At 45.0% G+C, this 13,989-nt stretch overlaps 1 long non-coding RNA gene across 1 annotated transcript in view; it reads right to left on the reverse strand.

The window, feature by feature from the left end:
• LOC142601317 (uncharacterized) overlaps nt 1-1,507 on the reverse strand; it is a 78,301-nt gene extending 76,794 nt beyond the window's left edge. Inside the window, exon 1 of the long non-coding RNA XR_012834920.1 lies at nt 1,417-1,507. This is a non-coding gene — a long non-coding RNA (uncharacterized LOC142601317). The remainder of the gene's footprint in view (nt 1-1,416) is intronic.
• Between the last annotated feature and the right edge of the window lie 12,482 nt (nt 1,508-13,989).

Consider the following 13,989-nt stretch of genomic DNA (forward strand, 5'->3'; position numbering starts at 1 on the left):
GCCAATACTCTGCTTCTTCATCAACCACCGACTGAGTCCACAAGAGGACTGAAAGCCTCTGGGAGGTTTATAAATGAACACTTAATCTCTACATCCCAATCTTGAATATAATTGCTAAAGAAGCCTGCAAAGTACAGTATTTCCCCCAGTTCTAGCCTAGGAAAGGGAGGAGAATTAAGAGAACTGAATTGTAGTGTGGTTTTTAAACAGCCCTGACCAGTGGTCAAGCTTGATCATGCGTGGCACTGGCTGAACTGATGGTAGGTGTCCCATGGCAGAAGCTTGCCCTCCCAGCACATCCCCGGCAGCTCCAGTAGGCCCAGTGGGGCGGCACAATAGCTCTCCCGGCTCAGGGCGTACAATCAAGGCAGGCTGTAGGATAAGCAACACCCTGGGTGCCACATTTTGTGTACATTTTTAATTAGCAAAATATACTGATAAATAAGCAATAAACAACTTTTGTGTAAATCCTGCACAGACAGGAAAAAACAAACCAAAACCCAAACCAAGGTCCATGGGTACTAAATTCACCTGAAGACGTGAATCTCCAGTTTTCACTGGACTGATTCAGCCAACGAATCAGTATTAGGTAGAAAATCAGAAAAGTTTCCAAGCCAAGAGACCTAATGCCTTGTTCCGACAGGGAAGAGCTTCATTACTTGCTGGAATAAATGGCTAGAAGCTGCACTGCTGTAGTGTGCCCAGCAGGTGGTAATATTTGTTAAAAGTTTAGCCAATACAGTCCCTGAACAGCAATTTGCACCTGAGTATAACCGAACAATTCCACTATTTGAAAAGAACATTATTTCTTTAAAAAAAAAAAGTATTGGGAAATAATTGTGTCGATTTGGTCAGATTTCTGTTCTCCTTTCAGAATAGTCTGTCTGCACAGAGCAGTAAGCACTGCATACCGAAGCAAAACTCATTTTCGTCTTGTTGTTCATATGTGCTGAAGTACACAAAAGATTAAAATAAATTTCCTTGGAGCAAACTAAGATTTCTGTAGATGGTTTTTTTTATCTGTCCCTAACATTCCCTATTTCCAGGGACAGGTGATACAAGTTCACAGCTTCTTTTTCTTGGCCTCCACTTCACTTTAGATTTCTGATATTTGTGTTATTGTTCATTCAAATTATTTATTACCTGATAACTCAAGCACTTGGGAGTTGGTGAAAAACAATCACTGAAAATCTTCCCTGAAGAGCTGCCGTATTATGTAGCCAGCAAGGCCTGTACGAATACACACGGGAACATGTCTTTCTGATCCCTAAACTCTAATTAGAGCAAGCACGTTGCTCACGCAGCCACATAGCACTGCTCAGTGAAGTAGTAGCAGCATCCTGGCTGGTCAGGCTTTGCTTTGGCACAAGTCACCACCTGAAATACCAAGGAACCGCCCCAAACACGAGTGCTCACCTCTTCTCAGATGGTGTACAAAGTTGTCCACCTGCTGAGGGTCCCCCACAGAGGAAGATCACCTTCTGTCCAGTATAGATCCTTCCTGCAATTTTTAAAGAAGTGGAGTTCACACAAGTCTCCCATCAGAAAAGCATTAACACATTGTACAGAATAACTCAAGGAGGAGGTTATGGTCCAGTGAGAAAAGCCAACAGGCAAGTATTGGTGCTCCAGAAACCCTAGACTGACCGTGCTTGCCACACTCTGCATTGATGTGAATTTTAGCTCTTTCACGTGTCTTAGAAATAACAGGATTTTAATAATTTTGTTTTAAGGCCTTCATTAGTGGCAGACAAATGGTTTCTCTGGAGGGTTTCTGCCTCTCTCCTAGAAATCTGGTATCCTTGAAAAAAGTCCAAGTGAAGACTAATGTTAGTATGCATTTCTATTTTTTCAGGCTTTCTTGTAGCTGTCTCCATAAACGGAGAGTATGAGTACAAGCACATTAGAGGTGTCATCTCAGCTGTTTTGCTCAATTTCTCACCAGTTTTATGCTCCTTTACTCTCTTTCTTGGAGGGCTTGAAAATAACACAGCCTTTTTAATTCTGACCAAGACCATCTAGTGATTAAGAACTGTGAGACCAGATTTCAAGACAAGAGAGGATTATCGCTGTAAGCTGTCATAACCTACTCTCATCCCCTGCACAACATAAGCTTAAGAGCTTCCCCACTTAGCTTGCTTCAAACTCTGAGACCTTGTTACTGTTAACCAGCCAGAAAGGACCACAAGGGTACTATATTAGCCCATACATGTAGATTCCACAGTTATCTTTGAGAGCTTGGTTTAGTAGCAACCATTTCCTCCCTGACACCCCACAATATCTTTTCAGCATAGGGGTCAAGTTAATGCTTTTTTAGTCTGCAGTAACTTAATAGTTTCCATTTAGTTCCAAAAGAGAAGTTGTGGATAGCCCCTCCCTGAAGTGTTCAAGGCCAGGTTGGATAGGGCTTTGGGCAAACTGGTCTAATGGAGGACATCCCTGCCTGTGGCAAGGGGAGGTGGAACTACATGATCTTTGAGGTCCCTTCCAACCCAACCCATTCTATGATTCTAATCATAGTCTTTAAAATAAAGCAGATTGCCTTGTCTGAGAGATTACATTGTACTCCAACCCAAAGTCCAAATGCTCCACTAACAGCCAAACCTGATAAAGAAGACTCCTGCTCCAAACTCTACAACCATGAACAGCTTCTCCAATGAAAAACAGAAGAGACCAGCTCTTTGAACCACAGCAGCCTGAATAGCCTCCAGCAGTAAAACAGAAGCAGTAGTAACTAACCGTCCTCATATAGCATCAATCTTCTCCCAGGTGTTTTCTTTAGGACCCACCTACCTCTATGTTGTGATCTTTATAATAAGATCCAGCTGGCTTCCCTTTCCAAACAGTTACACTTCTCTACCTCAGGCTTTTACCCTGATTATACTTATGGTACATGTCTTGCTTCCTTCCCATGAGGAGCATGCTCTCATGGCATCTCTCTGATAGCATTGCAGGTGTTGGACAACTTAGGAACAAAATTACTTCCTCACCCACCCTCCCACTAAAGCTCTATAGAAAAACACACTTTCCCTGCACTACTGTGTATCTGTAACTGTTAGGCTGTGTGACTCGTGTGAAAGGCATTGGGTGGTCTCTCTCTCTGTATTATGTCTGCAGAGGCATGGCCTGTCCTTACAAACACACCTGTAGGAGGAACCTGCTGTGCAGCTGAAGGGACAACCTGCCTCCATTCAGCATTTGAAGCCTTTTCTCCTCCAGGGGACCAGGACTCTTTTTTTCTCTTTTTCTCCCTGAAACAAGAGTTACTTTCATTATGACGGGATGGGCAACAAAGCCTGAAAGCAGTATCCCACCTGAGGAGGAGGGCATTAACACCAGAGACATGGAAACTGTTCAGAACAGTTTTATCCCATAGAAGCAGCAATACCTTGAATAGGCAACTTAAATATCTATCAGGTCACAAGGACATGGCAAGCATAACCATGTACCCATGACACGCGGGGCTAGGGAAGCCCTGGTATAGACTGCTTGGGGTGAAGGTTGGTTGAAAGTCTCTGAGATGGCTGCCTCCTTGGACACCAGTATTCCTGTTCTCTCTCTAACTTGAGCCCACCAGCTGAAACGAGAGAGATATGAACTGAGATCCCTCTCACACTGAAAATTTGCCTTTCAAATGAGTCTGTCAGCTCATCTTGGGGCTCTCTGAGCTAACCAGCCACTCGTCCTTTGATTTTGAAGATCAGCCTCTGAGACCTCTTGACACTTTTCGTGCTCCCACAGAAACTATGATTCAGACAGATGGGTTTCGGTGGGCAGGGACAACTCTGGGCTCCCCAAACTTGGGGATTATGACCTTTCAGAAAGGAGCCTTCAGCGTCATGAAGAGGTCAGGAATCCCAGCTTTCTGTAGGTGATCTGGCAGGAAAGGGACTCTGACCCAAGGATGAATATCCTCCAAGGGAACAAATGTGGCACAGGAGTCTTTGGAAAAGACACAGCAATCCTGCTGACTAGTGGAGGAGAGGACAAAATCCTTCTTACAACAAGATGTTCGTCTTTTGCAGAGGAAGGTGATGACAGCTGGGATAAGGAAAGGGAAAAAAAAATCAGGGCAGCAGCCTGTGTGGGAAAAGATCACTCCCCTGCCTGCCCCAACCAGCTTGCACTCGGAGCCAGCCAGACGGGTCACTGGCTTCAGCCGATCCACGGTGTGGCGAGGACTCACACCCTGTTCTCCAGTGTCTCCCAGCAATTTCCATCTATCTACATCCTGTGCTGGCTCTAGGGATGAAAAGCAGCTCTTTCCTGGGAAGCGTGGGCAGAGGATGCAGAAAGGAGTGGAGAAGGCAATGACTGCATCTGCCTGGTACCACTGCCTCTGGGCCAGGGCTGAGCATCTTCAAGAGCCACATCAGTGGGATGCTACTGCACCACCTCATTGGTTCAACCTCTACAGAGCAAGTATCCTGCCTGTTTCCTGAATGGTTTCCTTGCTTCCAGCATTAATACCCTCCTTTCTACGTGCTTTCAGCCTTTCTTACCCATCCCATCTCATTCCAAGCAAGAAAAGAGAAATGTAACAGAGGAAGATACTAATGAACCAATGTGTCATTGCTGTTTATTAAGTTTTAACCATTTGGCAATAAATCTATTCTGTGCCTGTTCCTTTAATTAGTTGTCTCTCAGTCAGGAAAATCAGGGCTGCAAAGTGCTGATATGGTGCTAAATAATTACCTGGGAATAAGTGCTTGGGGTTGGACCAGGAACGTTCTCATTGCTATTAGCAGATCCCTGCAAGGCACTGGGAAGAAGCAGGGCTGGGCAGGGGTGGGAGCTGCAGCAGTGGGAGTGCATGCCGAGGGACATGGGGAGAGGCTGCCACTAGCATGCAGCATGTGGTGGCTCGGCCGGTAGTAACGCCTGTGGGGAGTGGGGGAACTGCGGCGAGAAGGGACAAATTTGGCCCGCAGAACATGAGGGGGAGTCCAAGAGTAAGTGAACGACTATCAGGTTGCTTTGTTTCCCTGTTCTCCTGGGCCATAAAGAGAAGTAAGACCTTGCCCAAAAGTGACCCAGCACTGATGTGAGACCCTACTTGCATCTGTTATCTCTCCCTATACACGTGCAAAGACCAAGCCATCCATCTTCCTTCAATTTAAAAAGAAAGGAGAGGAAAGACTACACCGTACACACTTATTTCAGAGGGAGACACCAGGCAACATGACTCTGTCTTATTTTTTTTTGCAATGAACATGTAGCACCATATGACATTTGCTTTTCAGCTAGGTGGGTGGCTTTTACCTTTATGTGCACAATACACAGCGAAGGCTCTGGCCACACACAGGGAGACACTGAACTCAAGGCAAAACCTTGGAGCAAAATGCACAGCAGCAGGAGCGGCGCAGTAAGTAGACCCTTCACTGAGAGGTGTGAGAAGAGAGCAGGCTGTGTATCAAAAGTTTAGGTGTTTCATCATGTGAGAAAATGGCCCACAACAAAGCCAGGAGTAAACCTGTTGTTGCTGGGTGGGCTTAATGGCTCCTTACAACTGAATATATGTATTCACAGCTTTTTGGAAACTGGAACAACTTGAGCTGCTGTGGGTTAACCCATTCACACATCCATGGCCTCAGCCTTGTGCAAACACCTAGTTTTATTTCCACAGCGATTACAGGACACTAATGTGAAACTCTTCTCAGGAGAGAGCCAGCCCAGTTTCTTGGCCCCCAAAGCTCAGAGCAATTTAAGAGAGCACAGGAGATTTCAAACACACACATGGAGACATTAACCAGTCTCAGCATCAACTGATAACTCCTATTTTGCACCTTCAGAGGACTTGTCCTCCGAGCGCTTTTCAGCCAGACACGAAGAATTCCCTGCAGAAGTGCAGCAAGCGGGAAAGTACTGTCCCACCTCAGGGAGACACTGACATACGCACAGGTGGTCCCTGCAGGGCTTGGTGATAGGATCTCTGAGGGGCTGGCTGCAGCCCGACTCCATCTTGTGGATTTCCCTGATTTCCTTGGAAGGGAGCTGAGATGCGCAGGCAGGGAGGGAGGTGCGACATGCTCCCAGAGGTCCCCTATTGCTGGGTGCTGAAGGGCCCAACTGTGGGACCTGCTACGGAGCTCATCAACCCTACAGCTGGATGCAGCCAGGCTGTACGTGCTGGGGCCAGGACAGCTGCAAAGACAGTGCAGGACACATCTGCCCCACAGCAATGACACAGGCAGAGGAACCAGCTCTGAGCTGTGACTTTCCAACAGCGCCATCCCACAAGACATCATGACACATCCGGTCCAAGGCTAATTGAATCAGGAGATGACACACACCTCTCCTGCAGATAGACCTCCATCATCATACTGTACCTATCTGTTACTGCGTTATCTAGTCATGGGATTTATGTCTGGGTGGGACTGATTGTCTGTTTAGTTTACTACTACTTAGAAATTTGTTCTTGCATGTTTGTACACTGTAAATAAAGTCTTTTAATTGAATCTTCCTGATCTTCTAGGCTAACGCTGTTGACACACAGCTTCTCTCTTGGTGTTGCGCCAGGCAATGAGTTGACATGTTTTGTAACAAGCAATGAAAGACCACACAAAGAAGCCCCCAGCCAGGAAAGGAGGTAATCTACTCAGCCTCACAATCACACTGTTCTCCATTTTGATAATGCATTCATAGCGTGAACTTTTTTCAAATCCATGCAGCAAGACCTGTGAGGTGGGTTGATAATCAGAACCAAGTCCTACTTCTTAAAATAAGTAGAGGGACACACCATCTCCCCTTTGCATCAAGCACCTTGGCTTATCTTGACTTTCTGGTTACGCTGTTTTCCAGAACTCAAGCCAAGAAGGAATCTCACAGCATCCAGAATAAAGATTAAATTTAAAACCCACAAGAGCTGTGAAGTTAACCCCAGCAGAGCCTGCAGATGTGTACTTAGCCTGTGTAAATTTTAATTCCACTGTTTGACTGATACCCATGGGATGGTCATTCCTTACAGCTCATTTATGATTTCACACAGGATGGTGCCCTCAATTAATACTGCAGTTTTCTTTGCAGGAGGTGGAAGATGATTCACAGCACTTACTATCTGGTAAACGTAGCCAGCATCAGGATACACATACTAGTATATAACAGATGAATCGCAGTGAATAGGCAAAAGGGTCATCAGAGGCCACGTTAGAGCCAAATTTGTGTGTGTGCACACATCCCAGGTAATACTGCAGACAGGAATGAACTGAACTCCACCAATGGGGCACTTCAGCCCAAAGCCCACCTCCCTAAGGCAGGGGGAAGTGCCAAGGCATTCCTGCGGTCATCCATTTTCACAGGTGGATAAGCCAAAAGGCTGTCAAGTTACAACACGACTGCTCTTGCTGATCAGCCAGCCTCTACATACTAAGTCTCATCTTCTTTAATGAAAATAAAGATCATCCTGACCCTGCTTTGCAGCTGTGCTGATTCAGGGGCCCAACAGCATTCACACACGTACTGAAACCTCTGCACATCTATTGTGGACAGCAGGCTCTTGCAGCTATGTGTTCGTGTCATGAACCTGACTAATTTCATACTTTTTGGGGTCTGGTGGCTTTTATAAAGCAGACACATCGAACAGGGTGTCAAGAAGAACTGTAGGAGGCAAATGTCACCATTTCCCCCAGTCCCATACATGCTTCTTGGCCACGCAGTTCAGAGTTCCTCCAGGCATGATTCACTGATTGATTGGTTTGGTGTCTCACGGTGCACCAGCCCCAGGTCTGGCAGCTAGAGCTCACTGGCTTTCCACCCTGCTGCTTCACCAGCAAAGCATTCGTGACCCTTCTTCTCTTTACATCTCATGTTTTTCAGCTCCAGCAACATACTCCATGCCTGAAAAATATTGGGAAATGTATTTGTCTGCTTTGCAGAAACAGCTGAGTGTGTTTATACAGCTGAGTCCATGTGTGAAGATGAGGAATTGAATTATTCACTGCATGTCTCAGACCTTGATGACTAAATTGGGATTTGCTTCTTTATCTTCCAGGGAGGAGGGGGAGCGGAGGCTGAGGGGGGAAAGTCTAACAGAAAGAGGCCGTGCTGTGTCCCTCTGCTCCACTGCTGGGAGTGTTGTGGATGCTATAATTAACCACCTATAGCAAGCAGAAGCCAGGCGGTACCACGGGAATTACAACCTCACAAACCCTGTTATCAAATAGTCATGCATGGCGCTACCTGACTTGCATCTCTCAGGGTTTGTTTACCTTTTTTAATAAAAAGGAAAAAAGCAAAACAAAACAAAAACCCAAACACTCCCTCCCAGGCAATTTCCACAAGATTTTAACATGTCTGTGTTAAATGTTAACCTGGAGCCTCGGGATTAAAAAACCCCACTTTTATGCTATTGGCAAGATGTTGTGAAGGGTATGCACAGGCTGTGTGATGTGCTATGGTGGTCTGTGCTCCCCGCAGTGACTTTGGGGTCCAGAGACACACATCTCTATGGAGCTCATTTGACAGAAGGGAAAAGATTGGGGACCTTCAAAAAACTGATTTCTGTAGGATCTCTCAAGCTGAATATGCAAAGATGGAAGTGTCTACGTCATCCTAATGCCCTCAGGATGCTTTTGCATCTTAAACAGATGAATCCTTGATGAGGTCCCACTTGGTACAGTTAAATTAAGTGCATCCAGTTTCCCACTCCTACTCTATTTCACCCTGCTATTCAGAGTAAAATGGCCAGGCTACCAGCAGTGTGAGAGGAAAGGAGAAAACTCTGACACCATGCAGGTATTTGCTCACTGCACAGAGAACCTGAGAAGATTTTGTGCTATTTCTGTAAGCTTGCTGTGCAGCCTTCAGTTTCTCCAATTTTTTTGTAAGCAATTGATCAATGGAGAGAATGGGTTAAAGTCTTTTCTTTAGCAAAAAGACAAAGAGCCTGGAGATATGTGCACTTAATTGTCTAACCTAGAGGTGGAGCAGTCCTTCAGGATTTGAATGAGGCAATTACCTGAGAGAATTAAAAAAAAACCCAAACCCATAAAAAATCCAAGGCAATAGGAAGTCTCAGTCACCACATATTAATTTTTAATATATGCCCCCCCTCCCATTCCCCTCTGAGTGGGATTCGAAGAAACTATATGGGGGGAAAAAAAAAAAGAAAAAAAAAGAAAGTTAAGAAGAGATCAGGAAGGTAAAAGAAACTGAGAAACACCTCAGGAGATCCAGAAGAGGACCAGGGCAGTTCATGCCATGGCTGAGGGCTGACAGATGAAGGTTTTACAGAGATCCTCTCCCCTTCCCAGAGCTTTGCTTCTACCACCAGGCGACTAGTCACCGTAGCATCCCTTAGGAAAGCTGATGTGCCTATCCATGGTCCGTGCCAGCACCTGGGCCGTCCCCGAGGCCTGCCCTCCACCAGTAGAAGGGTGCAGGTCCCCAATGGCCCAGAAAGTTCTCTGCAGCACCCCCCTTATCCCAAGGCTACACCATAGGCTTCTTTCAAAGGTTATCTGAGGGGACCGTGGAAAATTTCCCTTTGGCCAAAAATTCATGATACACACTGCACATATAAAAATACACATTCCCCCAGTGTAGGAATCAGAGAAACTACGTGAATAAAGGTGGATAAGAAAGGAGGAGAGAGGAAAGAGAAAACAAACTCTGAATTATTCCCATTTTCCTAGTTGACGTACAATAGTCAGGAAAGCATTAGTTTTCTTGCAGCATTACCAAAGCAAAAAGTTTCACAAATCCTCACTACACTGGTGCTAATTCTGGAGTGATGGATTGGGACAAATGGGAAAACAGATGCACTAAAGAAGCCTATTTGATTCTGGGTTGCTTCCAGCAAGTCTCTGCAGCGTACTGTAAGAACATCATTAGAAAATTTTACTCCTTCACTTCTACAAGATTAAAGATATTCCCTCCTTGCTCTGGCTCAAACACTAATAATTTCCACCCAAACCCATTTCATTTATTGATAAAATAAATAAAGCTGTCTATTTTGTGTTTTCTTCTCCACATAGTGAGCATAAACCAGTCTGGATGTTCAAAGCTGTAAAGGCAGCAAACCTTACAGGTCTACCTTCATTAACACAGACTGTTTCTCTGTCTGCCCAGGTTGCTTGGAGTGTGTAACTTTGCATTTCAATATCTCTTGAAAGTTTAATGAGTGTGAGGAAAAGACATCCTCTGTGTTTCTTGCTAGGACTTAGATCCCAGTAATCTCTATTTAAAGTTTACACAAGGGCAGGTGAGTAGCACATCTGGTCTCCTCAGGAACATTAGTACTTTCTGCGTCAGCACATGTCCCCTAACACTGCTAGGATCCTTAAGGTCGTTTTGTACCCCATACTTAATTCATGTACAAGGTCGGGAGAGGAAGAAGTTAACTAGACCTTTCCTCTCACCTTTTTCCTTTCCAAACTCTCATTTGATGCTCGAGTCCATTTGACAAGTTACATCCATGAAGCAGTCACCATCTGTTGGGAACCAGTTCAATATTGCCTCCTGAGACAGACACATACAACATTTTGTGGGTCCCATTCATCTCACAACATCCTGGCAGGACATACTATGGAGAGAGAAAGCTTTATAAGCCTCCAGTCCCACATCAACAATGCAGTCAGTCAGCAACTCTGATTTATCTGGCTTTTTCACTCCTTTGCCAGACCCTCTCCGTTTCACAGTCTGCAAGGTGACCTGCAGATTTCCCCAGGGAAGAAGACCAGACCTTGTACTCCCCCTTCTTCTCTTCCCTATGTGAACTTTACAGCTGGTTTGGGGCTCCATGCATCACACTAACATGCGCACTGCTGCAAACGAGTTGGAGTGTCATAAAGTGAAGGTTAAAAGAAAAAGGGAGATGAGCTGGAAGGGGGATGCCTGGGAAGATCTCGTTAATAGGCCTGCCCAGCTGAGGGGAGTTTCATGGCATCACAGGTCCCTGCTGGGCTCTCTGCAAAAGACAGTTCTCCTTCAGATCCCATAGCAGTCCCCAGTGCCTGCTTTGGTTTGGGATGTACTGACTTGTCCCAGAGACCATATAAAGGATTTCCAAAGTACTCACCACACAAGCACAATCCAGACTGCACAATTACACTCCATATTTCCTATCAAAATCTTTTTCTTTTCCCCAATATACAGCTGCTAAGCCCCACTGCAAGATGTGGTATAAGTTGTTTGCTAAATGGTGCTGGTTTTTTTTCCTTAAGGAAGAGGAGTTAAAGCATTTTCATCTAAAAGGCACAAATTAACAAATTTTCCAATCCCTGTGTTCGCAGAGCTGAGAGTTTACAACAAAGACATTTTTAAGGAAGGCATTTCTTAAAATACTAGCAGTACCTTACTGAGGGAGCACCTTTAGAAGTGGCTACTGTTCACTTGCAATCTCCAAATCATGCTCCAGTTCCCCAGTGTGTGCAATACCTGCCCTCTTACAATACACTTTCAGTTATACTACAATTGCCTTAGAAATCAGCAGTCTTGAACAATGAGGCATGTTTTATGATTCATTCTTTTGTGCTGTTCATCGACTTTTTCCCCCATACATCTATCAGTAGTTACATCACTCTCCTTTCCTAAAGGCAGTGCATACCTCCCAGGCTAATGCCTTTAAATACAAAGCACATCTGAGTTAAACATTAGCTACACACTAACTGGGGCTTGCTTTCCAACCGAATAATCAGCTTTAAAGGAGAAGGTTTTCTACAGCTCAAATGAGAAAGCTACAAAGGAACTGCTTAGCCACCTTCTTGAAAGAAAGCATTCAGTGTTGGAAACTAAATTCTATTTTATCTATTTAGACTTGTCACTAGTAATTACTTGAAAGCTCCATTGGCTTCTAGTTTTAATGATGTAGTAACTGCTACAAGCCCTTTGGAAAGGGGGAGCAGATCATAACAGAACCAAGAAGTTATTTCAGAGTAGGTGCATATTTCCATAAAACCAATGCAGAACTGAATTCCAAGAAATATCTTCTTGTGCTCCTTGGCCAACTCCTGAGATGACTCTTGAGGTCATCTCCCACTCATGCCAGGCTGAGCTAGCTTGAGTACCAGAGCCAGGAGGGAGCTCCTCAGTCCCTGGGATGATGAGTCCAAAGCACATGGGCCATTCTTGCTCACTGCTTTGTCAGAAATGCAGCATTTACTTAAAACATGTAGTCTTCTGAAGGTAGCACCCCTAGCACAGGCCGACAACAAAAGCAGCTAAATGTAAAATCTGGAAAAATACTACGTATTTGGATACGTTGTTGTGAAAGGTGAGGTTCAGCCCCTTGGTGCCCAGGACCTAGCCTCAACATCCTGCTCCAACCCAGCAACAGCAAAAAGCAAGCTTGCTGAAGCTGTTACTTGCAAGTTTTAGACTCTAAAAGGCAGCCCTCCTTCTGGAGTGAAATAAAGGACGTCAGTTCTAGAAAAGTCTGTTGATCGACACTTATTCCCAATATGTTAAGACTGCCTGGCAAAGGCTTGTTTCAACAGTCTGATCTTCTTCAAGGAGCCAACTCCGAAAACTGATGCTTTGGAAGTAGTTTTGAGGACAGCTGCATGGTGGGAAGCCAGCAGGGCGGACCAAGCAGAACCCTGGAAGCTGAGGATGATAAACTCTTCACTGAAAGAAGAAAAAACCTATCACTGGAGTGGACCTTAGCTAGCATCACTACCTCAGAGCCTTGCTGAAGCTTCATTGATCCCCTTGACCATCTGAAGGACCAGAAAATATAAAAAAAATTAGTTCATCTAGTGGAACCTGTCCCTTCCTATGTCACATGGCTACAACGCTAGAAAAAACACCAGTAGGCAGATTTTCTTCAATATCAAGATGAGCAAAAGTTGCCTCTCATTCCCCAAGTATCTTTTGGGGCATGGGTGCATGACACAACTCTTCAACCCTGTTTAGCAAAGGGTTCATATTGTACAGTGCGATGGGTGAAAACTGTCAGACTTGGAGAATGGGACTTGACTCGCACGTGAGGTATGTGGGCCTCCAAGCAGAGTGTGTTTTCTGTGCCTAAATCCTGGAGGGGGAACTAGCTGATGGCAAAGCGGTCTTGGATATCATACATCTGCAGACTCTTTGAAGCCCTGGCAGTGAATACCAATGCTTGGGACTACTGCAGCAAACTTTCTCCTGAGCCTGACTGGGACCATGATCTTTCAGGAACTTCCTGATGGAGTCCACCATGACCTTACTGTGTAAGACACATGTGGAACGGCCACGGCCATGCCTTTGTAAGCTCAGTGGCTTTGGTCACACTATATGCTGATAATGACATGAGGCAGAAGCTGTGCAGAGCTTCTGTCCAAAATGTGTTTCTTGTGGGCATGATAAAAACAATCACTATAGCAAGCAGGGACAAAAGCAAAATAAAAGACAGGCAGAAAGAGATTAAAAACAAAGATAGAAAAGAGCAATCAACATTGCCCAAAGCAAAGGAGGAGAGAAAGGCAGAGTGCTGAAGGGAAAAACAAAATCTACTTTCCCCCTTGCTATTCCTTAGCAGGGTCACAACCAGTGGGAGCTTCCTAAGAGAATTACCATCATTTTTACCGGTACCAATGGGAAAATGCTGTCATTTCCTTTCACATCATAGCAAATCAACAGGAAAATTATCCAGCTGAAGCATTAAAACAATTTTTGCAAAAGTCTGGATGAAAAAGTATACAGGTCAGACACCGAGGAACACGCAGGCACTGTCACTGATGGCTGCATCCCCATATTTCTCAAAGTCTGCCCAAGATCCACTCAAATCAAGAGGGATACTGAAGTGGCAGCTGCATGCTGAGATCAGAGCAGCTTCCCTGTAACAACCAGCACAGAACTTGGTGAAAATCCTTTAAGATAATTATATAGCCAGAATAGGGAAAAAGCCTTTTGCTCCATAACACTGCATAATTCACCAGGTATTAGCTACATTTGAGATGCTATGCTGCTCTTCCGGTCTCCTCTTACAAAGCGCTTTGGAGGCAAAAAGGAGAGGAGGGAGAGCAGCACAGAGTGAGTGCTGAGGGTTTTGTGCTTTCCCAAGCAAACTGA

The sequence above is a fragment of the Balearica regulorum genome, chromosome 3 (genome assembly GCF_011004875.1).
Source record: "Balearica regulorum gibbericeps isolate bBalReg1 chromosome 3, bBalReg1.pri, whole genome shotgun sequence".
Taxonomy (NCBI): domain Eukaryota; kingdom Metazoa; phylum Chordata; class Aves; order Gruiformes; family Gruidae; genus Balearica; species Balearica regulorum.